The 26,822-nt window shown below is 45.2% G+C and overlaps 1 long non-coding RNA gene across 1 annotated transcript in view; it reads left to right on the top strand.

Moving 5' to 3' along the window:
- Positions 1 to 9,704: 9,704 nt before the first annotated feature.
- LOC139264541 (uncharacterized) overlaps positions 9,705 to 26,822 on the top strand; it is a 31,485-nt gene continuing 14,367 nt past the window's right edge. The window contains exon 1 of the long non-coding RNA XR_011593369.1: positions 9,705 to 9,835. This is a non-coding gene — a long non-coding RNA (uncharacterized lncRNA). The remainder of the gene's footprint in view (positions 9,836 to 26,822) is intronic.

Below are 26,822 nucleotides of genomic sequence, written 5' to 3'. Positions count from 1 at the left end.
GGGGTGCCGATCAAGCGGGCTGCTTTGACCTGGATGGTGTCGAGCTTCTTGAGTGTTGTTAATTCTGCACTCATCCAGGGAAGTGGAGAGTATTCCATCACACTCCTGACTTGTGCCTTGTAGATGGTAGAAAGGCTTTGGGGAATCAGGAGGTGAGACACTCGTTGCAGAATACCCAGCCTCTGATCTGCTTTTGTAGCCACAGAATTTATGTGGCTGGTCCATTTAAGTTTATGGTCAATGGTGACTCACAGGAGGTTGATGTAGGGGGATTTGGCAATGGTAATGCTGTTGAATGTCAAGGTTTAATGGTTAGAAGGGTGTGCCAGAAGTAGAAGCAGACATACCTTAGGATCAGTACAAACTGGACGGTCTGCACCTGGGCAGGACTGGAACCAATGTCCTAGGGGGAGTATTTGCTAGTGCTGTTGGGGAAGGGTTAAACTAATATGGCAGGGGGATGGGAACCTAAGCAGTGAGACAGAGGGAAGTAGAATGATGGCAGAAGCAAAAGATAGAAAGAAGAAAAGTAAAAGTGGAGGGCAGAGAAAACCAAGGCAAAAATCAAAAAGAGCCACATTACAGCAAAATTCTAAAGGGCAAAGTGTGTTAAAAAGACAAGCCTGAAGGCTCTGTGCCTCAATGCGAGGAGTATTCATAATAAGGTGGACAAATTAACTGCACAGGTAGCAATTAACGAATATGATATAATTGACATCAGGGAGACATGGCTCCAGGGTGACCAAGGCTGGGAACTCAACATCCAGGGTTATTCAACATTCAGGAAGGATAGACAGAAAGGAAAAGGAGGTGGGGTAGCGTTACTGGTTAAAGAGGAAATTAACGCAATAGTAAGGAAGAACATTAGCTTGGATGATGTGGAATCTGTATGGGTGGAGCTGCAGAATACCAAAGGGCAGAAAACGCTAGTGGGAGTTGTGTACAGACCACCAAACAGTAGTAGTGAGGTTGTGGTCAGAATCAAACAAGAAATTAGGGATGCATGCAATAAAGGCACAGCAGTTTCATGGCCGACTTTAATCTACATATAGATTGGGCTAACCAAACTGGTCGCAATACGATGGAGGAGGATTTCCTGGAGTGTATTAGGGATGGTTTTCTAGACCAATATGTCGAGGAACCAACTAGAGGGCTGGTGATCCTAGACTGGGTGATGTGTAATGAGAAAGGACTAATTAGCAATCTTGTTGTGCGAGGCCCCTTGGGGAAGAGTGACCATAATAGGTAAAATTCTTTATTAAGATGGAGAGCGACACAGTTAATTCAGAGAATAGGGTCCTGAACTTAAGGAAAGGTAACTTCGATGTAATGAGACGTGAATTGGCTAGAATAGACTGGCAAATGATACTTAAAGGGTTGACGGTGGATAGGCAATGGCAAACATCCCTGTCTGGAGTAAAAATAAAACGGGGAAGGTGGCTTAACCGTGGCTAACAAGGGAAATTAAGGATAGTGTTAAATCCAAGGAAGAGGCATACAAATTGGCCAGAAAAAGCAGCAAACCTGAGGAGTGGGAGAACTTTAGAATTCAGCAGAGGAGGACAAAGGGTTTAATTAGGAGGGGGAAAATAGAGTATGCGAGGAAGTTTACTGGGAACATAAAAACTGACTGCAAAAGCTTCTATAGATATGTGAAGAGAAAAAGATTAGTGAAGACAAACGTAGGTCCCTTGCAATCAAAATCAGGTGAATTTATAATGGGGAACAAAGAAGTGGCAGACCAATTGAACAAATACTTTGGTTCTGTCTTCACGAAGGAAGACACAAATAACCTTCTGGAAATACTAGGGGACCGAGGGTCTAGTGAGAAGGAGGAACTGAAGGAAATCCTTATTAGGCGGGAAATTGTGTTAGGGAAATTGATGGGATTGAAGGCCGATAAATCCCCAGGGCGTGATAGTCTGCATCCCAGAGTACTGAAGGAAATAGTGGATGTATTGGTGATCATTTTCCAACAGTCTATCGACTCTGGATCAGTTCCTATGGACTGGAGAGTAGCTAATGTAACACCACTTTTAAAAAAAGGAGGGAGAAAGAAAATGGGTAATTATAGACCGGTTGGCCTGACATCAGTAGTGGGGAAAATGTTTGAATCAATTATTAAAGATGAAATAGCAGCGCATTTCGAAAGCAGTGATAATTTGGTCCAAGTCAGCAAGGATTTATGAAAGGGAAATCATGATGGACAAATCTTCTAGAATTTTTTGAGGATATACCTAGTAGAGTGGACAAGGGACAACCAGTAAATGTGGTGTATTTGTACTTTCAAAAGGCTTTTGACAATGTCCCACACAAGAGATTGGTGTGCAAAATTAAAGCACATGGTATTGGGGAAAATGTACTGACTTGGTTAGAGAACTAGTTGACAGACAGGAAGCAGTGAGTCGGGATAAACGGGTCCTTTTCAGAATGGCAGACAGTGGCTAGTGGGGTGCCACAGGGCTCAGTGCTGGGACCCCAGCTATTTACAATATACATTAATGATTTAGATGAAGGAATTGACTGCGATATCTCCAAGTTTGTAGATGACACTAAGCTGAGTGGCGGTGTGAGCTGTGAGGAGGATGCTAAGAGGCTGCAGGGTGACTTGGACAGGTTAGGTGAGTGGGCAAATGCATGGCAGATGCAGTATAATGTAGATAAATGTGAGGTTATCCACTTTGGGGGCAAAAACAGGAAAGCAGAATATTATCTGAATGGCAGCAGATTAGGAAAAGGGGAGGTGCAATGAGATCTGGGTGTCATGGTACATCAGTCTATGAAAGTTGGCATGTAGGTACAACATGCGATGAAGAAGGCAGATGGTATGTTGGCCTTCATAGCTAGGGGATTTGAGTATAGGAGCAGGGAGGTCTTACTGCAGTTGTACAGGGCCATGGTGAGGCCTCACCTGGAATATTGTGTTCCGTTTTGGTCTCCTAATCTGAGGAAGGGCATTCTTGCTATTGAGGGAGTGCAGCGAAGGTTCACTCGACTGATTCCTGGGATGGCAGGACTGACATATGAGGAGCGACTGGATCGACTGGGCCTGTATTCACTGGAGTTTAGAAGGATGAGAGGGGATCTTATAGAAACATATAAAATTCTGACGGAACTGGACAGGTTAGATGCAGGAAGAATGTTCCTGATATTGGGGAAGTCTAGAACCAGGGGACACCGTCTAAGGATAATGGGTAAGCCATTTAGGCCTGAGATGAGGAGAAACTTCTTCACTCAGAGAGTTGTTAACCTGTGGAATTCTCTACCGCAGAGAGTTGTTGATGCCAGTTCATTAGATCTATTCAAGAGGGAGTTAGATATGGCCCTTACAACTAAAGGGATCAAGGGGTATGGAGAGAAAGCAGGAAAGGGGTATTGAGCTAAATGATCATCCATGATCTTATTGAATGGTAGTGCAGGCTCGGAGGGCCGAATGGCCTACTCCTGCACCTATTTTCTATGTTTCTATGTTTCTAGACTCTTTTAGTTGATGAAGTCATTGTCTGACACGTGTGTGGTGTGAATGTTACTTGCCACTTTTCAGCCCAAAGCTGACTGTCATCCAGATCTTACTATGTGCCAGCATGGACTGCTTTTTATCTGAGGATTGCAAATGGCACTGAACACTGTGCAATCATCAAATGCAAATTATTTATGAACATCAACCTGTCAAATGACAGCAGTAACAGGGAAGCTGAGGAAGAGAATATGTATGTCTCCAGGGTTATATATCATACAATCTGGCCATAGTTATTTCTTTTAATGTTCATTGACATATCTGTTGCAATCTTACACATTATGCCTCGAAATAGGTAAGTATGATCAGTACATGTGCACAGTGTCAATTTGATGTACAAGTCCTATCCATGGACATGTCACTGTATCAAAGTTTGGCACACAGAGTAGAGCAGTTGACTGTAATGTTAAAGAAGAAGATTGCAGAAAATGTTACCACTATAACCAAGAAACAATTTGAGGAGTGTTAATCCTTCATAAGATTATAAATGAGTTACTATTGTTTAAGCCAGATCTCCCTATTTTTTGCCAAGCGTTGTAATTAAGCCTCAGGATTCTGTATCAATGTAAAATATCGACAACAACAACTAGCATTTATATAGCACCTTTAACGTAGTAAAACATCCCAAGTTGCTTCACAGGAACGTTATCAAACAAGATTTGACACTTAGCCACATAAGGAGATGTGATGACCATATCTAAGACAAGTGACCAAAAGTTTGATCAAAGATTTGAATACAAGGATGAGAATGTTAAAATAGAGGTGTGTCGGAACAGGTGCCAATTAGGTCAGTGAGCACTGCGGTGATGGGTGAACGAAACGAGTTTGCATATGGGCAACAGAGTTTTGGATGAGCTCAAGTTTACTGAGGGTGGAAGATGGGAGACTAGCCAGGAGAGCATTGGAATAGTCGAATCTGGAGGTAACAAAGGCATGGATGAAGGTTTCAGCAGCAGATGAGCTAAGGCAGGATCGGAGATGGTGATGTTATGGAGATGGAAGTAGGCAATCTTGGTGATGGAGAGGATATAGGGCCGGAGTTCAGGGTCAGATAGGACACCAAGTTTGCAAACAGTCTGGATCAACCTCAGACGGTAGCCAGGAGAGGGATGGAGCTGGCGGCTAGGGAATGGAGTTTATGGTGGAGACCGAAGACGATGGCTCTTCCCAATATTTAATTGAAGTAAATTTATGCTAATCCAGTACTGGATGTTGGACAAGCAGAGTGACAAATCAGAGGCACTGGTGCAGTCGAAAGAGGTGGTGCTGAGGCAAAGCTGGGTGCCATCAGTGTACATGTGGAACCTGACGTTGTGTCCTCAATGATAAGTCAAAAGCGAGTTTGGAGTGGAGGTTCCGATATCGCGTTGGATACCCAGAAGTAAGTTCAATGCGTCTGTCAATGTCATTGTATCGCTGCCACCTCATTATAATTTTACTTCTGGGCATCGATGGCCTGGCAGCAGGCGTGGTGCAGACCCGCATGATGTATCTCAACTCCAGTATTTAGAGGGGCAATCCAAAGTTGGAATTTGGAGGATTTCAGAGTTGGAAGCAAGAGAGGAATAACTTTGACAGTGGATTCTGGATGGTCAAAGGTATCATGTGGGAAGCAATGATTTAATGATGCCTCGCTTGATGTGCAGTTGGGGACTGTGAGAGCTGCGGAGAGATAGGGCTGTATTGTGACAGGAGTGGCCTGCGTAGGCGGACTGGTGGAGTCTCTGTCGGGATACCCGGAAGTTCGGGTTTCCCCGCTGTGGAGTTTTGACTTAGACAGGTTCACCACCCAGAAGGCAGCCTGATTGACAGGCTTGGCTTCCAGTCGGGTGAGGAGCACTCAGGAGCAGGCCACAGCTAGGGGGCCTGCAGCTGCTTGTGGGAGCGCAAAGGGAGGATTCCCACCCCTGACCTGGAGGGTGGGTTTGTATGTGGGGGTTGGTCTGATGGGGGTTAGCTTGGCAAGCCAGGGGGAAGCACTTACCTTCTCCCCAAAGCTGTCATCACCTCTCTTCAGCTGTTGGGTTTCTTGATGCCTGGAAAACCTGGGCGACCATGGTTAATCCTGCAAAGCAGGTTAAATCAGAAGATGCCAGCCTCATTAAAAAATTTAATTGGACGCCCTGCCTCCTGGGAGTCGATTGGCTGTCCGCCCCTTGTCTCGCCTCCATTAAACCCGGAGGTAGGCGGGTTGGAGGCGGGTTGGGATCGGATTTGAGATTTTTAAAGTTTTAATACCTCAACAAACCCCAACCCACCTGTTTTGGGGAAATAAGATTCAACCCATACTCCTACCTAGAAACAGAAGCAAGAAAGCTACTGCTACCAGAAAGAAGGTGTGGCTGGAGGTGGCCCAGGAAGTTAGCAGCAGGAGCATCGCTCCTGGATTCAGTGCAGGAAGTGCTTTAATGACCTAACCAGACTAGGAAAGGTGAGTACTGTTGCACATTCACTTACTTCCTGCTGTGCACATCACCCCATCCCACTGCTTTGCCAATCCTACTACATCACATCACTCCTCACACCCACTTACCTTCCAAACACAACCATCCTTCTATTTCTAGGCACTTAATCACATTCCCATCTATCCATCCACCACTGCCATGCACCCTCATCCTTATGCAATATCATGCCTCTCCCTAATAGTCTAGCTCGCCAAATGCATTCCATCCATTCGTACTCTGTGCTTCTCTAGCCATTTGAGGACTTCATTCAATACGTTATTATAAATTTGACTATTTGGTGCTGAAATTAGTATGTCATCCAAATAACATACTACCTCTTCAATATCTTGCAAAATCTGGTTCATCACCCCTTGGAATATGGCAGGGGCGGATGACACTCCAAACGATAGCCTATTAAATTAATATAGGCCTAGTTGAGTATTTATAGTCAAACATGTAAGTAGGCATTCATAAGATCCAGTTTTGAGAAGATCTGACCACCTGTCAGTGTTGTGAACAAATCTTCTATATTTGGCAATGTATTGGGGACATTACCCTCTAGAACCTGGTTTACGGTTACTTTATAATCACCACACAATCTTAGCTTACCATTGGACTTGGGTACAACAACAATGGGTGTAGCCCAATTACATCGATCTATCTTACATATAATGGTCTCAGTCTCCAGGCTTTTTAGTTCTTGCTCAACTTTCTCCTTTAGTGCATATGGTACGCAACGTGGCTTGTAGTAAACTGATCTAGCGTCCTTCTGTACCCTGACACTTGCCTTGAAGCCTTTGGCTTGGACTGCCCGTTTCGCAGAACATCTTTGGATACTGCTTGATAACCTCATCCGTTGATGAAAATCTCACTTCCACACAGAAAATCTTACTCCAATCCAGCTTCAGTGAGCTCAACCAGTTTCTTCCGAGTAAGGCAGACTTGTCTCCTTTCACTACTATTAGAGTCAAATTCTGAAATTGATCTTTATATTTCACCGGTACGGTGATACGACCTACCACAGGAATTTTCTCTCCCGAGTAGCCTCGCAGCTCTATCTTGGATTTCTCCAGTTGAAAATCACGCAATTTGTCGAGGTATAGTGACTCCGGTACTACACTCACGGATGCACCCGTGTTGATTTCCATTGGTATCTTGAATCCCGCAACATCTCTGTGGATTTTGATGCTTTCCGAATCGCTGTCCGTTAACCTCGTGCTCCTGATGATGTGTAACTCTAACATCTCCTCGTCCTGTTGTTGTTCTTCCATGCTATGTAATCTCTTGGGATTTCTACTCATAGCTTTGAACACTGGATTCATAGCTTTGAAAACTGGTTTACCCTTCAGTCGGCATGCCTGCTCAAGATGACCAGTCTTCTTGCAGAAGAAACACTCTGCCTTCACGTATGGACAGCTTTGAGCAATGTGTTGTCCCAGGCACCTATAGCACGACTTCAACGCTCTGTTAGAATTTCCAGTTTCTGAGACTTTCGGCCCCCACCGTCTTTTACTTTGAACCTGCAGGTGATTTACCTCGGTTGACTGATGACCGTAATCATTATTTAATTCTCGGGAATATTGTTCGGCCATGCCCATCGACCTCGCTGTCTGACAAGCAATCTCAAAAGTCAAGACATCCGTCATCAATAACTTCCTTCTGATCGCATAATTTTTCACCCCACAAACAAAATGATCCCGTAATGCTCGGTTTTGAAAGTTTCCAAAATGACAGTGCATCGATAGCTTCTTTAATGCTACGATGTAGTCACTGATACTTTAATCAGCCTTTTGATTCCGAATCCTGAAACGATAGCTTTCAGCAATTTCTAACGGTTTGGGGTTATAGTGCTGCTCCAGCTTCGTTAAAATCTCTTTAAGCGTTGTGTCCTTTGGCTCATCAGGCACAAGCTGACTTACAACTTCCAAAGTCTCTCTGTCGGCTGGCTGAATCTTTCACCAACACAATTTAAGCTTTAAATCATCCGAAAAATCCCATCTCAGTCGCCAAGTGTGATATATTCACAGAGCACAGCGCACACAGCTTCCTAACGTGGCAGGCAACTGTCTTGGAAGTCTCCGGAAATCTGCCTGGTTCTGTTTATTATTAACCCTGCACTTGCAGTACACAATACGTCCCACATCCACAGTGTGGAGCTGCAAACATTACAAGCTTACAGACATTACACCACTATGGTGTAACAGCACTATGGGAGAACCTTTACCTCACGGACCGCAGTGGTTCAAGAAAGCGCTCACCACCACCTTCTCAAGGGCAATTCGCATTAGGCAATCAATTCTGGCCTTGCCAGCACTGCCCACATCCCAGGTATGAATAAAAAAAAAAAAAATATATCGCATCTTACAATGTCCTCAGGACATCCCAAAATGCTTTTACTTTTTGAAGTGCAGTCACTGTTAATATACAGGCAAATGCAGCAATTTGTGCATAGCAAGGTCCCAGAAATAACAAGTGAATGAATGGCCAGATAATCTGTTTTGGTAGTGTTAGTTGAGGGAGGAATGTGCTCCAGGACTGGGAGAATTTTCACTCCTCTTCAAATAGGATATCCTCTTGATGCACCTTGGCCCCAGTATTTCTATGCTGGCTGCACATGTGCGAAGAAACAGCAAAGCGCACTGGAAATGTACTTTTCTGGGAAGTACTAAGCAGCGCCCGTAATTTATGTCACTGCTCATTTGAATGTCAGGGTGCATGCGCCAAATACAGGTGCACTTCCGATTGGGTGCATGCCCATTGAAGGGGGAGGATAGTCATGTTCAGCTGCAAGATAAAAATCCTGCAGCTGTACTAAAGGGCCTAGTGTCTGCCATCCTGCCCACTGCAGCTGCTGTCAGAAAAGTCCTGCCTACTGTTCTATAATGCAGAAGCAGAGGTGCATCAGCGGTCTGTGCTGACTCAAGTCGAGAGTTACTTCGATCTGAGGAGCCTCTCAGCGGTACACAGCTGACAGCAACTTCAGCTGCTCCTGCCACAGGGACAGCACTGAGAAGGAGTACAGGATTAGTAAGTAGAGCATAACTCACCACCGTTGGGGCGTGGAATACTTTACCGCAGGGAACGGCTGAGACAGATACTGGCCCTGAAATTGCGGCCTCACCGGGTCCATACAGAGTGTGTGCAGACCCGGGGAGGCATCGCAAAAGCCGGTTTTCGGCGCGCAATGCGCATGCGCCAAAAACGGCTTTTACGATCTGTCAAGCTAGAGCTCCACATCTTCAGGAGAAGGACATTCACGTGGGTGAGATTGAGCTATTTGCCCATCTCTTGCCCTGCGAATGTACTTCAAACTCTTGTGCCTGGTAAAAGCAGGTGCATAGCCTAATTCTACCAGCTTAAGAGTTTTAAAACATATAAAAAAACATATAAAAATAAAATTTTAAAACACATTTTTATGTTAAAAACCCTGTGTAAGTTTATTTTAAATCCTAATTAAAAAAGATCCAAAACATATATTTTTTTCGAACACATTTCATTAACTTTAATTTAAATTAATGTCAAATATGGTTTTTTTTTATAATGTGTTTGAGTGTTTGCGGGGTGAAGGTGTTTCTCATTCATAATAATGAGAACTTGTACTTACGGAGTTCCCATTAATATGAATGAGAATACTGTACCTTCATTGACTGTACCCCATGACTCCAGCTTCTCCCTCCGCATCTCCAAGACGTGAACGTGCTCCGATGCACAGGAAGAGGAGGCCTCAGACCGGGGTCGCTGGAGGGCGCAGGAGCAACAGGGAGACACGGCGAATGCCAGAACCGGGATTTCAAGCCCACTATTGTATCCTTTAATGGAAAATTGAATAAGTATTTGAAGCAGAGGAAGATACAGGATTATAGGGAGCAAGAAGGTGGGATTCTTTTTGGATTGCTCCGGCAAACAGCCAGCACAGACACAATGGGGCAAATGGCCTCTATCTGTTTTATAAACTTTTCAGGTTTTATGAATCTTGTATCAAGTTTTGAAATTTGGAACTGAAATCAATAACCACAGCTTCAGTCAATGGACACTGTGAAAGGTAGAATGGTGTTAAATACAAAAACATATTTATATATATATATATATATATATATATATATACAAAATATAGGCCGATACTTATCAGCCATCAATTTATCAATTCTTCTTTTGTAAACCTCCTGCCTAGTCTATAATAAATGAAACATGGGTGTTCCTAGTGAAATTGACACATCTGTAATAATATTCCTGGCATCAAATGCCACTTGCATATTCATAGAATGGAAGTTTTTCTTGTCACACTAATGCTAAACATTCATAGCAAGTGCATGAATTGGTACATTGGTACAGATGATTGAATTCATTGGAGAATCAGCAATTGTGAAGATTGTATAATCAGTTCTATGCTAGTATCTGATCTACGTTCTAAGGTATGCCTGCTTCTACTTCTGGCACACTCTTCTAACTTCCCTCTGAACTAAGGTTTGTCTGCCAGCTTGATGGTGATGAAGGAGCGAAAGACTATGCAGTAGTTACTTCTGACAGTGCTATCACGGACAGATGTGTTTGCAACAGAGAAATTGATGAGGATGAAGTCATGGAGACACTGCTATCTGCATCTCCCAAATCCATGCCTGGGCAACATGGTGTCACCAGCTATGTGCCACTGATGGGAGGGGCTGGATGTCTGGCAAGTTCTGCTGTCCTGAGAGATGGCAGCTTCATGCACACTAGTGCTCACCAATTCACTGGGATCTAGATCTGTGTCCGCACTGATCAGTGCGCTGGCTGGTTTAATGGCAGCTATCAGATTCCAAAGGTCCTGTGAGCCTGGACGACATTCCTCAGACATCCTTCTTTTCACTATCCAGGAAATCTGGGTCCTACAACTCTGAAACAATGAGCATCCTTCTCCTTGGCCTCCATCATCATCATCATAGGCAGTCCCTCGAAATCAAAGAAGACTTGCTTCCACTCTAAAAGTGAGTTCTCAGGTGACTGCACAGTCCAATATGGGAATTACAGTCTCTGTCACAGGTGGGACAGACAGTCATTGAAGGAAAGTGTGGGTGGGGAGTCTGGTTCTCCGCACGCTCCTTCCGCTGTCTGCTTTTGGTTTCTGCGTGCTCTCGGCGACAAGACTCGAGATGCTCAATGCCCTCCCGGATGCTCTTCCTCCACTTAGGGCGGTCTTGGGCCAGGGATTCCCAGGTGCCGGTGGGGATGTTGCACTTAATCAAGGAAGCTTTGAGGGTGTCCTTGAAATGTTTCCTCTGCCCACCTGGGGCTCGCTTGCCATGTAGGAGAGGCTAGAAAAAGCAACAAACCTGAGGACTGGGAGAAATTTAGAATTCAACAGAGGAGGACTAATGGTTTAATTAAGAGGGGGAAAATAGAGTACGAGAGGAAACTTGCAGGCAACATAAAAACTTACTGCAAAAGCTTCTAGAAATATGTGAAGAGAAAAAGATTCGTGAAGACAAATGTAGGTCCCTTGCAGTCAGATTCAGGTGAATTTATAATGGGGAACAAAGAAATGGCAGACCAATTGAACAAATACTTCGGTTCAGTCTTCACGAAGGAAGACACAAATAACCTTCCGAATGTACTAGGGGACAGTGGGTCTAATGAGAAGGAGGAACTGAAGGATATCCTTATTAGGCGGGAAATTGTATTAGGGAAATTGATGGGATTGAAGGCCGATAAATTCCCCCGGGCCTGATAGTCTGCATCCCAGAGTACTTAAGGAAGTGGCCCTAGAAATAGTGGGTGCATAGGTGATCATTTTCCAACAGTCTATCGACTCTGGATCAGTTCCTATGAACTGGAGGGTAGCTAATGTAGCACCACTTTTTTAAAAAAAAAGGAGGGAGAGAGAAAACAGGTAATTATAGACCATTTAGCCTGACATCAGTAGTGGGAAAAATGTTGGAATCAATCATTAAGGATGAAATAGCAGCGCATTTGGAAAGTAGTGACAGGATTGGGCCAAGTCAGCATGGATTTATGAAAGGGAAATCATGCTTGATAAATCTTCTGGAATTTTTTGAGGATGTAACTAGCAGAGTGGACAAAGGAGAACCAGTGGATGTGGTGTATTTGGACTTTCAAAAGGTTTTTGACAAGGTCCCGCACAAGAGATTGGTGTGCAAAATTAAAGCGCATGGTATTGGGGGTAATGTACTGACGTGGATAGGGAACTGGTTGGCAAACAGGAAGCAGAGAGTCGGGATAAATGGGTCCTTTTCAGAATGGCAGGCAGTGACTAGTGGAGTGCCGCTGGGCTCTGTGCTGGGACCCCCAGCTCTTTACAATATACATTAACAATTTAGATGAAGGGATTGAGTGTAATATCTCCAAGTTTGCAGATGACACTAAACTGGGTGGCGGTGTGAGCTGTGAGGAGGATGCTAAGAGGCTGCAGGGTGACTTGGACGGGTTAGGTGAGTGGGCAAATGCATGGCAGATGCAGTATAATGTGGATAAATGTGAGGTTATCCATTTTGCTGGCAAAAACACGAAGGCAGAATATTATCTGAATAGCGGTAGATTAGGAAAAGGGGAAATGCAACGACACCTGGGTGTCATGATTCATCAGTCACTGAAAGTGGGCATGCAGGTACAGCAGACGGTGAAGAAGGCAAATGGTATGTTGGCCTTCATAGCGAGGGGATTTGAGTATAGGAGCAGGGAGGTCTTACTGCAGTTGTACAGGGCCTTAGTGAGGTCTCACCTGGAATATTGTGTTCAGTTTTGGTCTCCTAATCTGCGGAAGGACGTTCTTGCTATTGAGGGAGTGCAGCGAAGGTTCACCAGACTGATTCCAGGGAGGGCTGGACTGTCATATGAGGAGCGACTGGATCAACTGGGCCTTTATTCACTGAAGTTTAGAAGGATGAGAGGGTATCTCATAGAAACATATAAGATTCTGACGGGACTGGACAGATTAGATGCGGGAAGAATGTTCCCGATGTTGGGGAAGTCCAGAACCAGGGGACATAGGCTTATGATAAGGGGTAGGCCATTTAGCACTGAGATGAGAAGAAACTTCTTCACTCAGAGAGTTATTAACTTATGGAATTCCCTGCCGCAAAGAGCTGTTGATGCCAGTTCATTGGATATATTCAAGAGGGAGTTAGATATGGCCCTTACGGCTAAGGGGATCAAGGGGTATGGAGAGAAAGCAGGAAAGGGGTACTGAGGGAATGATCAGCCATGATCTTATTGAATGGCGGTGCAGGCTCGAAGGGCCGAATGGCCTACTCCTGCACCTATTTTCTATGTTTCCATGTTTCTATGAGTAGAGCGCTTGCTTTGGAAGTCTTGTGTCGGGTATGCGGACAATATGGCCCGCCCAACGGAGCTGGTCGAATGTGGTCAGTGCTTTGATGCTGGAGATGTTGGCCTGATCGAGAACACTGATGTTGGTGCGTCGATCCTCCCAGTGGATTTGCAGGATCTTGCGGAGGCAGCGCTGGTGGTACTTCTCCAGCGCTTTGAGTTGTCGACTGTATATGGTCCACGTCTCTGAGCCATATAGGAGGGCGGGTATCACTACTGCCCTTTAGACCATAAGCCAGATTTGAGGTCCTGGTCTTCAAACACTCTCTTCCTCAGGCGACCGAAGGCTGTGCTGGAACATTGGAGGTGGTATTGGACCTCATCGGCGATGTCTGCCCTTGCTGACAGTAGGCTCCCGCGGCATGGAAAATGGTCCACGTTGTCCAAGGCCACGCTGTGGATTTTGATGACCGGGGGAGCAGTGCTGTTAGGCGGGGTCAGGTTGGTGGAGGACCTTTGTATTACGGATATTTAATGTAAGGCCCATGCTTTCGTACACCTTGGTGAAGATGTTGCCGATGGTTTAGAGTTTGGCCTCAGAATGTGCGCAGACGCAAGCGTCATCCACGTACTGTAGTTCGATGACAGAGGATGGGATGGTCTTGGCTCTAGCCTGGAGGCGACGAAGGTTGAACAGGTTCCCATTGGTTCTATAGTTTAGTTCCACTCCAGTGGGATCTTGTTGAGAGTGAGATGGAGCATTGCAGCAAGGAAGATTGAGAAGTGCATTGGCGCGATGACGCTCCCCTGGTTGACACCAGTACAGACGTGGATTGGGTCTGTGGTGGATCCGTTGGTCAGGATCACGGCTTGCATGTCATCGTGGAGCAGGTGGACGATGGTGACAAACTTTTGGGGGCAGCCGAAACGGAGGAGGACGCTCCATAGTCGGCCTCCACTAGGAAGGTGACACATCCTCACCCATTCCACACTCCTTCCAGATTCTTGGGGTACTGTGAATCACCTAGTGTCTCGTCCTCGCTAGCACTATCTAATTTCCCTAGGTGTAAGTATCTGAGCTGGTGCATGAGAGTGAAAAAAGCATCTAATGCGCGTGGTGTAATCAAGTGAGCTGTGGCAGAGAAACATTATTTTTTATTTGTGCATGGGATGTGGGCTTCGCTGGCAAGGCCAGCAATTATTGCCCATCCCTAATTGCCCTTGAGAAGATGGTGGTGATCTGCCTTCTTGAACCATTGCAGTCCACGTGGTGAAGGTACTCCCACAGTGCTGTTAGGGAGAGAGTTCCAGGATTTTGACCCATTGAATGCTGATATAATTCCAAGTCAGGATGGTGTGTAACTTTGAGGGAAACGTGGAGGTGGTGGTGTTCCCATGCACCTGCTTCCCTTGTCCTTCTAGGTGTTACAGGTCACGGGTTTGGGAGGTGCTGCCGAAGAAGCCTTGGCGAGTTGCTGCAGTGCATCTTGTAGATGATACACACTGCAGCTACGGTACGTTGGTGATGGAGGGAATGAATGTTTAAGGTGGTGAATGGGGTGCCAATCAAGTGGGCTGCTTTGTGCTGGATGTTGTCGAGCTTCTTGAGTGTTGTTGGAGCTACACGCATCCAGGCAATTCAAGAGTATTCCATCACACTCCTGACTTGTGCCTTGTAGATAGTAGAAAGGCTTTGGGAAATCAGGAGGTGAGACACTCACACAGAATACCCAGCCGCTGATCTGCTCTTGTTGCCACAGTATTTATGTGGCTGGCCCAGTTAAGTTTCTGTTCAGTGGTGACCCCCAGGATGTTGATGATGGGGGTTTGGTGATGGTAATGCTGTTGAATGTCAAGGGGCGGTGGTTAGACTCTCGCTTGTTGGAGATAACCATTGCCTGGCACTTGTGTGGCGCGATTGTTATTTGCCATTTATCAGCTCAAGTCTGAATGTCGTTCAGGTCTTGTTGCATGTGGGCATGGACTGCTTCATTATCTGAAGAGTTGCGAATGGCACTGAACATTGTGCGGTCATCAACGAACATCCCCACTTCTGACTTTATGATAGAGGGAAGGTCATTGATGAAGCAGCTCAAGGACACTGCCCTGAAGAACTTCTGCAGCAATATCCTGGGGCTGGGATGATTGACCTCCAACCACCACAACCATCTTCCTTTGAGTTAGGTATGACTCCAGCCAGTGGAGAGTTTTCCCTCTGATTCCCATTGACTTCTGTTTAACTAGAGCTCTTTGATGCCACACTCAGTCAAATGCTGCCTTGATGTCAAGAGTAGTCACTCTCTCCTCACCTCTGGAATTCATCTCTTTTCTCCATGTTTGGACCAAGGCTGTAATGAGTTCTGAAGCCGTGTGGTCCTGGCGGAACCCAAACTGGGCATCGGTGAGCAGGTTATTGGTAAATGCTGCTTTATAGCACTATTGAAGACACCTTCAATCACTTTGCCGATGATTGAGAGTAGACTGATGGGGCAGTAATTGCCCGGATTGGATTTGTCCTTTTTGTGGACAGGACATATCGGGGCAGATTTCCACATTGTTGCCAGTGTTGTAGCTGTACTGGAACAGCTTGGCTGGAGGCATGGCTAGTTCTGGAGCACAATTCTTCAGCACAACAGCCGGGATGTTGTCATAGCCCACAGCCTTTGCTGTATCCAGTGCACTCAGCCATTTCTTGATACCATGTGAACTGAATCGAATTGGCTAAAGCCTGGCTTCTGTGATGGTGGGGTTCTCAGGTGGAGGCCGATATGGATCATTAACACGGCACTTCTGGCTGAAGATGGTTGCAAACGCTTCAGCCATGTCTTTTGCACTCATGTGCTGGACTCCACCATCATTGAGGATGGGGACATTCATGGAGCCTCCTCCTGTTAGTTGTTTAATGGTCCATTACCATTCACGACTGGATGTGGCAGGACTGCAGAGCTTTAATCTGAGTCGTTGGTTGTGGGATCACTTAGCCTTGTCTATAGCATGCTGCTTCCACTGTTTAGCAGCATGTAGTCCTGTGTTGCAGCTTCCCCAGGTTGGCCCCTCATTTTTAGGTACGCCTGGTGCTGCCCCTGGCATGCTCTTCTACACTCTTCATTGAACCAGTGTTGGTCTCCTGGCTTGATGGTAATAGTAGAGTGAGTGATATGCTGGGCCATGAGGTTACAGATTGTGGTGGAATATAATTCTGCTGCTGCTGATGGCCCACAGCACCTCATGGATGTCCAGTTTAGAACTGCTAGATCTTTTCTGGATCCATTCCCATTTAGCACAGTGGTAGTGCCACCCAACACAATGGATGGTGTCCTCCGTGTGAAAACGGGACTTTGTCTCCACAGTGACTGTGCGGTGGTCGCTGCTAACAATGCTGTCATGGACAGATGCATCTGTGACAGGTAGATTGGTAAGGACGAAGTCAAGTAGGTTTTTCCCTTGTGTTGGTTCTCTCACCACCTGCTGTAGGCCCAGTCTGGCAGCTATGTCCTTCAGGACTCGGCCAGCTTGGTCAGTAGTGGTGCTACTGAGCCATTCTTAGTGATGGACATTGAAGTCCCCCACCCAGAGTACATTCTGTGTCTTTGCTACTCTTAGTGCTTCATCCAAGTGGTGTTCAACATGGAGGAGTAGTGATTCATCAGCTGAGGGAGGATGGTAAGTGGTAATCAGCAGGAGGTTTCCTTGCTTGATGTGAAGGCATGAGGTCTGGAGTCAATGTTGAGGAGTCCTAAAGACACTCCCTCCCTTCTGTATACCACTGTGCCACCACTCCTGGTGGGTCTGTCCTGCCAGTGGGACAGGAAATACCTAGATGGTGGAGGAGTCTGGGGTATTGGCTGAAAGGTATGATTCTGTGAGTATGACTATGTCAGGCTATTGCTTGATTAGTCTGTGGGACAGCTCTCCCAATTTTGGCACAAGTCCCCAGATGTTGGTGAAAAGGACGTTGTTGGGTCGACTGGGCTGGGAGTGCCATTGTCGTGTCCGTAGTCAGTGCTAAGGTCGATTCGGGTTTATTCTTATTATTGTTTTTTGTAGCGGTTGTGAACAAATGAGTGACTTGCTAGAAGGGCTGTTAAGAGTCAACCACATTGCTGTGGGCCTGGAGTCACATATAGACCAGGTAAGGATGGCAAATTTCCTTCCTTAAAGGACACTAGTGAACCAGATGGGTATTTATGACAATCCAATAGGTTGATGGTCATCATTGCTGATACTAGCTTTTTATTCCAGATTTATTTAATCAATTGAATTTAAATTCTCCAGCTGCCATGGTGGTATTTGAACTCATGTCTCTGGATCACTAGTCCAGGCCTCTGGACTAATCCAGTGACGTAATCGCTATGCTATTGTTCCCGTCGGGTATGATATAAGACCAGATATTAAAGGGTGGGCTTGACCTTCACAGTTTCTCGTTCATTATCAATCTCGTCCTTGGCATCATCATCAGTCGACAGAAAATTTCCCTTCTCTCTTGGTACTCCTCATCAGCAACATCTTCTTCCTCTTCCTCATCATTCCACCCCCGCACATCCGCTACACCCATCCCCTTTTCTGTGATGGATTTGCAGGACAGGAAAGTCAAGCTAAGATTAAGTGAGCTTAAGTCCGTTGGAATTAAGGTGACAGAGAGGTGGGTGGAAACTTGTGGTTAATAGGAAAATATTCAAGGCCTTGTGCCATTCTATAGCCTTTTATTTTCCTCTGCTGGCAATTTTCACAAATTATTAAAAATATGAGTGCAGATGACAGAGTACATTTGAACAATTTGGTTCATTCTTCCATAGATGCCTCTGGACCCTCCCCCCCGCCCCATCTAATTATCTTTTGAATGACTAGAGAGGCTCTGTTTCCCATACTCCACCCTTTATTCAATATACAATCCATTCCAACCATCCATCTCTCAAATAATTTAAAGTTTCATCTGCTCAAATCCAGTTTTCTCCTTGTTTCTAAAACGTGGGTTTTATTTCCAGAATTGAGGTCTCAGGATGCCAATATCAGGGCTGTATGGTACTAAATTACTTGATGGATAGTGTTGTGTTCCTAACACAAATGAGACTGCACACAGGGAGATTAAAGTAACAGTGACCTCAGTCTTTATTAAGAATGAGGAGCAGGCCTTAAGTGTCCAGTTCCATGGCTATGGGTAAGCCATTCAATTTAGCATTATAGGTGGACATTTCGTCAAAAATGTGTGCACCCCGTGTACTTCAGCATCTGCCTCCTCTCTGAGGCTCGAAATTGCTTTGATCCACCATGGACCGATCTTCCTTTGCCACATGGTGGTTAGCAGGTTTTGCAGACGTTGGAGGTGCTCCATTGTTCCACAGCTCTTGCAAACATACCCTTTGAAGCGGCATGAATAGGCTGAATGGAAGCCTCCACAATGCCAAAAAGGTGTGAATTGCCTTGCATTCATCCTTTGTTGCGGACTCAGTCATCTGGGTCACCTGAGGCCTGCTGGCAGTTTGCAGACTCGTGGTTTCTACCCTGTACATTTCTGCTCGCAAACACAGTTCCAGTTAATTTATGAACATTGCTAGCACTTGTGTGCTGAGAGATTTGTTTGGTGTTATCATTGGTGGACATAAACGCCTGTGCTATCGCAATGGCCTTACTGAGGGTCGGTGTCTCTACAGTCAAAAGTTTTCGTAGGATGGTCTCGTGGCCAATGCCCAGTACAAAAAGGTCTCTGAGCATCTGCTCCGGGTGGCCATCAAACTCACATTGTCCTGCAAGTCGCCTTAGCTCGGCGACATAGCTCGCCACTTCCTGACCTTCAGATCGCTGGCACGTGTAGAACCGATACTTCGCCATCAGCACGCTCTCCCTTGGGCTAAGATGTTCCCGAACTAGTGTACACAGCTCCTCATACGACTTATCTGTGGGTTTCACTGGAGCCAGAAGATTCTTCGAGGCTGTAGGTCCGTGCCCTGCAGACCGTGAGGAGGACCACTCTCCTTTTTGCATCGCTTCCTTCTCCGTCCAGCTCGTTGGCTACAAAGTACTGGTCTAGTCGTTCGACATAGGCTTCCCAGTCCTCACCCTCCGCTAACTTCTCCAGAATGCCCACAGTTTGCTGCATCTTTAAGTTGGATTTGTATACTCGTCGCCAGTTATTGTGTTCTTAACACAGATGAGATTGCACACAAGGAGGTTAAAGTAACAGTGGCCTCAGTCTTTATTAAGACATTCCAGAGTGAGGAGCAGGTCTTGGGGGCCGGCTTATATACAGTGCTCCCAAGGGATGCTGGGATCCCTTGGGACTTCAGGGGATGCGCTCCCTGGTGGCAGAACATTGGAGTGCATGCTTTACAAATACACAACAAATAGTTCTTTTAGTGATCAGTGGAATGAAAGGTGACAGGATTCTACTGTGTGCCAATTAACACTATCTGGCTGTCAAATGCGAATCTCTCATGCAAAACTTTGTGGTTCTGATATTCCTGAGGCTGCAGGAAGAAGGAGGGGCTTTTGGCCTCTGACTGCTCCTAATATTGACCCAGTCAGGAATTCTGGGGTCAGCTGGTTTAAATGTTACTGGACAGACTGTAGCCTAAATAATTGTGTGGGAATAGCAGCAGCCGAAACAACACCGATTTTAATGTAGCTATATAGCTTCCTTTTGTGCTTCCTCCTCCTCATTTTCCTCTATCACATATATCATCTATTCCCATGGGGAAGCCCATATTGCTGCTTCTCCGGCTATTTTACAAAGTTCACTGCTAGCAAACCCACTCCAAAATGAACATAAAGTGAAGTCCAAAGCTTCAAATCTCCAACAAAAATTAAAATTTTAATTGGATCATTAATTACTAGGTTATGAGAAAAAGTTTCCAAGTAGATGGAAGCTTCACTGCTGCCCTGAATAAGCCTTGATCAGCTGGTCCTTGTAGACACACCTGCTTCATACAAGTATACTTGGCTAGTGCAGCTGAGAAGGTGGATATGTCGAAAATGGCGTAATTTATTTTGGATAACACCATTATTCCATTACTTCCCTCTGTCTCAATAGAGAAAGATGCGCACTTCTTGCACCCACTCCCTCTCCCCCCACCTCCACCCAACCACTCCACTTCTGGTGGAATTTCTGCCAGACTTAAAAGGTGAAAACCCGTGGAGTTGTGCTTCACCCCAAATTTCTGCCCTCTGCTCCAATTACACTAAAATTGCACCAGTGTAACAACTTGAATGTATACTGTACCTTATCACATCTCCGAAATGCCTTAAAGAACTATACATATAATGAATTTGTTTGAAGTATAGTGAACATTGTGTAGGCAAAAGCAACAGCCACGTAACAAGAAACCACAAACTAGAATGAGATGGATGAGCAGTTGGTCTGTTTTTGGTGGGGTTGGTTGAAGGAGGAATATTGACTCCCTATCTTCTTCAAATAGTGACATTGTATCATTGATATCCAACTGAAGCACTGGAGCAGGCAAATGGGGCCTCAGTATAATGTCTCATCCAAAGTATGGCACGTGTGACAATGTGGCACTCCCTCAACTCAGATAATCTGCTCAAGTCCTGGAGGGGCTTTGTAACCCCAACATTCTGACAGAGAGCATGCAAAACAAGTTGTCCAGTGAGTCAAAGATTGCCTTGGTTTGTCTTTTTAAATTATTTGCAATGTGAGGTAGCTTGTCAAAATTAAAGCATTTTAATGTCAAGCCAGATATATGCATATCTAGATTATTAGAAATTAAAATTTAAATGAGAATTAAAGGATTAAAGGCAGTTCAAAGAACTGCGCACTATAGTATAGATTTTAGGACAAGGATCCTTATCTATGATTGCTCATAAATGCAGTTCCCAATTATCAATCATGTTGTCAAGAAGAATCTTTAAATGGACACAATGAAAGAACACAAAATTGTGCACCCACTCAGCCCAGACCATTCTTACATACCTTCTCGTGGCTGGCAATGGAGTGCACCTTAGCAGAGACCAATGGTAACATCTCTAGCTGTTTTTGAGGGTGGTTTGAAAAACTGTCTGAGCTGTTACGAGAGGACTGTTCTATTTGAAATAGTCATTTTATGGGAATTTTGGTGCAGTTACTTATACATTCAATCACTAAGTCTCGGATCACTAACTTAGCAATTTATAGCAAATATATACAACACTCTGTGGTTGGTTTAATAAATAGTAATGAAATGCTAAATAAATCTTCATGTAGCTTAATAGAAACATAGAAAATAGGTGCAGGAGTAGGCCATTCGGCCCTTCGAGCCTGCACCACCATTCAATAAGATCATGGCTGATCATTCAACTTAATACCCCTTTCCTGCTTTCTCTCCATACCCCTTGATCTCTTTAGCCATAAGGGCCATATCTAACTCCCTCTTGAATATGTCCAATGAACTGGCAGCAACAACTCTCTGCAGTAGGGAATTCCACATGTTAACAACTCTCTGAGTGAAGAAGTTTCTTCTCATCTCAGTCCTAAATGGCTTACCCCTTAACCTTAGACTGTGTCCCCTGGTTCTGGACTTCCCCAACATCGGGAACATTCTTCCTGCATCTAACCTGTTCAGTCCCGTCAGAATTTTATATGTTTCTATGAGATACCCTCGCATCCTTCTAAACTCCAGTGAAAAAAGGCCCAGTTGATCCAGTCTCTCCTCATATGTCAGTTCTTCCATCCCGGGAATCAGTCTGGTGAACCTTCACTGCACTCCCTCAATAGCAAGAACGTCCTTCCTCAGATTAGGAGACCAAAACTGAACACAATATTCCAGGTGGGGTCTCACCAAGGCTCTGTACAACTGCAGTAATACCTCCCTGCTCCTATACTCAAATCCCCGAGCTATGAAGGCCAACATACCATTTGCCTTCTTCACCACCTGCATGCCAACTTTCAATGACTGATGTACCATGACACCCAAGTCTCATTGCACCTCCCCTTTTCCTAATCTGCCGCCATCCAGATAATATTCTGCCTTTGTGTTTTTGCCAGCAAAGTGGATAACCTCACATTTATCCACATTATACTGCATCTGCCATGCATTTGCCCACTCACCTAACCTGTCCAAGTCATCCTGCAGCCTCTTAGCATCCTCCTCACCGCTCACACCGCCACCCAGTTTCGTGTCATCTGCAAACTTGGAGATATTATACTCAATTCCTTCATCCAAATCATTAATGTATATTGTAAATAGCTGGGGTCCCAGCACTGAGCCTAGCGCCACCCCACTAGTCACTGTCTGCCATTCTGAAAAGGACCCGTTTATCCCGACTCTCTGCTTCCTGTCTGCCAACCAGTTCCCTATCCACATCAGTACATTACCCCCAATACTATGTGCTTTAATTTTGCACACCAATCTCGTGTGTGACATTGTCAAAAGCCTTTTGAAAGTCCAAATACACCACATCCACTGGTTCTCCCTTGTCCACTCTACTAGTTACACCCTCAAAAAATTCTAGAAGATTTGTCAAGCATGATTTCCCTTTCATAAATCCATGCTGACTTGGACCAATCCTATCACTGCTTTCCAAATGCGCTGCTATTTCATCTTTAATAATTGATTACAACATGTTCCCCACTACCGATGTCAGGCTAACCGGTCTATAAATCCCCGTTTTCTCTCCCTATTTTTTTTAAAAGTGGTGTTACATTAGCTGCCCACCAGTCCATAGGAACTTATCCAGAGGCGATAAACTGTTGGAAAATGAACACCAATGCATCCACTATTTCTAGGGCCACTTACTTAAGTACTCTGGGATGTCAACTATTTTGTCCCGGGGATTTATCGGCCTTCAATCCCATCAATTTCCCGCTTTATAAGGATATCCTTCAGTTCCACCTTCTCACTAGCCCCTCAGTCCCCAAATATTTCCGGAAGGTTATTTGTGTCTTTCTTTGTGAAGACAGAACCAAAGTATTTGTTCAACTGGTTTGACATTTCTTTGGTCCCCATTATAAATTCACCTGAATCTGAATGCAAGGGACCTGCGTTTGTCTTCACTAATCTTTTTTCTCTTCACATATCTATCGAAGCTTTTGCAGTCAGTTTTTATGTTCCCAGCAAGCTTCCTTTCATACTCTATTTTCCTCCTCCTAATTAAACCCTTTGTCCTCCTCTGCTGAATTCTAAATTTTTCCCAGTCCTCAGGTTTGCTGCTTTTTCTGGCCAATTTATATGCCTCTTCCTTGGATTTAACACTATCCTTAATTTCCCTTGTTAGCCACGGTTGAGCCACGTTCCCTGTTTTATTTTTACTCCAGACAGGGATGTACAATTGCTGAAGTTCATCCATGTGATCTTTAAATGTTTGCCATTGCCTATCCACCGTCAATCCTTTAAGTATCATTCGCCAGTCTATTCTAGCCAATTCACGTCTTATACCATCGAAGTTACCTTTCCTTAAGTTCAGGACCCTAATCTCTGAATTAACCACGTCACTCTCCATCTTAATAAAGAATTCTACCATATTATGGTCACTCTTCCTCAAGGGGCCGCGCAAAACAATATTGCTAATTAGTCCTTTCTCATTACACATCACCCAGTATAGAATGGCCAGCTCTCTCGTTGATTCCTCGACATAATGGTCCAGAAAACCATCCCTAATACACTCCAGGAAATTCTCCTCCATCATATTGCTGCCAGTTTGTTTAGCCCAATCTATATGTAGATTAAAGTCGCCCATGATAACTGCTGTACCTTTATTGCACGCATCCCTAATTTCTTGTTTATGCTCTCCCCAGCCTCACTACTACTGTTTGGTGGTTTGTACACAACTCCCACTACTGTTTTCTGCCCTTTGGTATTCCGCAGCTCCACCCATACAGATTCCACATCATCCAAGCTAATGTCCTTCCTTACTATTACGTTAATTTCCTCTTTAACCAGCAACGCTACCCCACCTCCTTTTCGTTTCTTGTCTGTCCTTCCTGAATGTTGAATACCCCTGGTTGTTGAGTTCCCAGCCTTGGTTACCCCGGAGCCATGTCTCCATGATGCCAATTATATCATATTCATTAATTGCTGCCTGTGCAGTTAATTTGTCCACCTTATTACGGATACTCCTCGCATTGAGGCACAGAGGCTTCAGGCTTGTCTTTTTAACACACTTTGCCCCTTTAGAATTTTGCTGTAATGTGGCTCTTTTTGATTTTTGCCTTGGGTTTCTCTGCCCTCCACTTTTACTTTTCTTCTTCCTATCTTTTGCTTCTGCCCCTATTTTACTTCCCTCTGTCTCCCTGCATAGGTTCCCATCCCCCTGCCATATTAGTTTATTAGTTAATGAGACCATAAGGGATGTTAAATTAAGTGCCTTTGAGAAAGAACTAGCAACCAGAGTAAGACGAATTGTGAGTCTAGAGTAGATTCTTCAATTTTGGAGAGACGGATATGACACTAATTTCAAATGAACAGATATCAACTTCCTGACATTTAAATTTTACTAATAGAGCAAATCGTCAGCAAAAAAGTAACTATCAACCAAAGCTTTATCAACACCTCCATAACTTTCAAAGATCCTTAGTTTGAGATGGGGTTTTGTGTTGTCTTTTCACCTCTGGACCCTGGATTGGAATTTGGTCCCCTTTTCTGATTTTTTAAAGAGACTGGGCAGTCTCAAGCAGACCTTAATAGGTGCACAGCAACAGGCACAAGTTGGTACAAATTGGCAATCCAATTCTCAAACTTCTAGTATGAGAAATGGAATCATTCAAATTGATGTTCTGAGGTTGAGGATAAGGCGTGTTATTGAGGCAGAGTCCAAGGAGCTTTACTCTGTATCTGGACATGCTATGCCAGAACTGGAAGTACTCACTACTGACAATAGGTGATTCAAGTGGAAAAGTAGTTCATTCCCTAGTTGTAACATCTATCACTTTGATGAGCACAAGACAGAAAATCCGTATCATGTGTTACAAGGATAATCAATCTGGGGCAGCAAACAGATTCAGCATTGTAACAGCGTATTACAGTATGTTTCACTCCAATTATATCCAGCAATTAAATTAAATATTACTAATTTTACACACATGTACAAATCATCAGCCAAAGAATAGATTACAAAAATAGAAAAGTAATTTATTTGATTAAAATGAGTTCAACAACAAATCAGCAAAAGTAAAAGAAACAAATAGGTCTAAGATTTGGATTAAAATAAAGTTTAGTTGCATTCAGATAAACACATGGAAGAAGAAATAATGATATTGACTTGATATAGTGTGTCTCATGTCCTCAGGAGATCCCATAGCACGTCATAAACAATGTATTGTTTCAGAAGTGTAGTCACTGTTGTTATGTAGGCAACTATAACTATCAATCTATATACTAAACAATGTGACTATCTGTACTGTCCTTTATCGGTCCTTCTGCGCCTGTGTCCCCTCGAGACTCCACCCCCGATGTCTCCCACCTGAACCCGTAACCAGAAGTGGGATCCCGGGCCAGAAGTGGGACCTGCATCAGTCCGACCATGTTCTGCGAGCCTCTGAGCAACCGCCGACTGGGCCTTCTGATCCTCCGCCCGCCTCCGAGCGACTGGGGGAGGGAGAGAGAGCCTGGGGCGGGGAGTGGGGCGGCCTGGGCGGGGAGAGGGGGGGCCTGGGCAGGGAGAGGGGCGACCTGGGCAGGGAGAGGGGCGGCCTGGGCGGGGAGAGAAAGAGAGCTGAGCCGCAAGCCCCCGCTGAGCAGCGGCAGGGGGGAGAGAGAGCCTGGAGGGGAGAGAGAGAGAGAGAGAGAGCGCGCCTGGGGGTGGTGGGGGGGGGGGGGGGGTAGAAAGAGAGACACACGGGGGGATGAGAGGGGAGAGAGAGAGAGAGAGCGCGAGCGCCTGGGGGTGGTAAGAGAGACACACGGGGGATGGGAGGGGAGAGAGAGAGAGAGAGAGAGCGCGCCTGGGAGTGGTGGGGGGTGGGGTGGAAAGAGAGACACACAGGGGGATGGGAGGGGAGAGAGAGAGAGAGAGAGCGCCTTGGGGTGGTGGGGGGGGTGGAAAGAGAGACACACAGGGGGATGGGAGGGGAGAGGTTCTTCCAATCGAGAACTCATGACACTGTCACTATTCACTTCATACCCAATAAACCGGTTAACAATCCGCACACAATGCCCCATCTATGGGGAGGGCGGGGGGTAAGGTCACTTGCGCTGGAGTAAGGGACTTTGGCTGGGGGAGGCAGCACTGCGCTGGGGTAATGGACTTTGGCTGGCACTTAGTGGCTTTTGGGAAGATCTATCCTCTGTGGCTTCTGAAGTCAAAATGGGTCGAGTTTGAACTCGGGTTGGGCGATTCCAAGTACACACTCCACAGAAAATTCAGGGTGGGGTTATCCTCCAAAGGGGACCAATCAGCAATAGGTGCAATGAAATTGGAGAGCCAATCAGAGACAAGTGCAGTACAAACAGTCACATCCTATACTAAATGATAAAGTATAAAGATTTCTGTAAAATTAGATCAGCTTCAGTTCTGTGTCTTTTTGGAGCTACCTGAAGCAACCCTTGTATGTATTTTGAATTCTTGTGTTCAATGGTTGAAGATTGTGGAGCTGAAATTCCTGGGCTCAAAGAGGGCACAATGGTGGAAATTTTGGTCTGGGGGAGTTGGGGGGGGGGGTCTTCCACCTGCTT

This window comes from Pristiophorus japonicus, chromosome 5 (assembly GCF_044704955.1).
Source record: "Pristiophorus japonicus isolate sPriJap1 chromosome 5, sPriJap1.hap1, whole genome shotgun sequence".
Classification (NCBI taxonomy): domain Eukaryota; kingdom Metazoa; phylum Chordata; class Chondrichthyes; family Pristiophoridae; genus Pristiophorus; species Pristiophorus japonicus.
The sequence above is the reverse complement of the archived record's forward strand: the minus strand, read 5'-3'. Positions and strand labels throughout refer to the sequence as shown.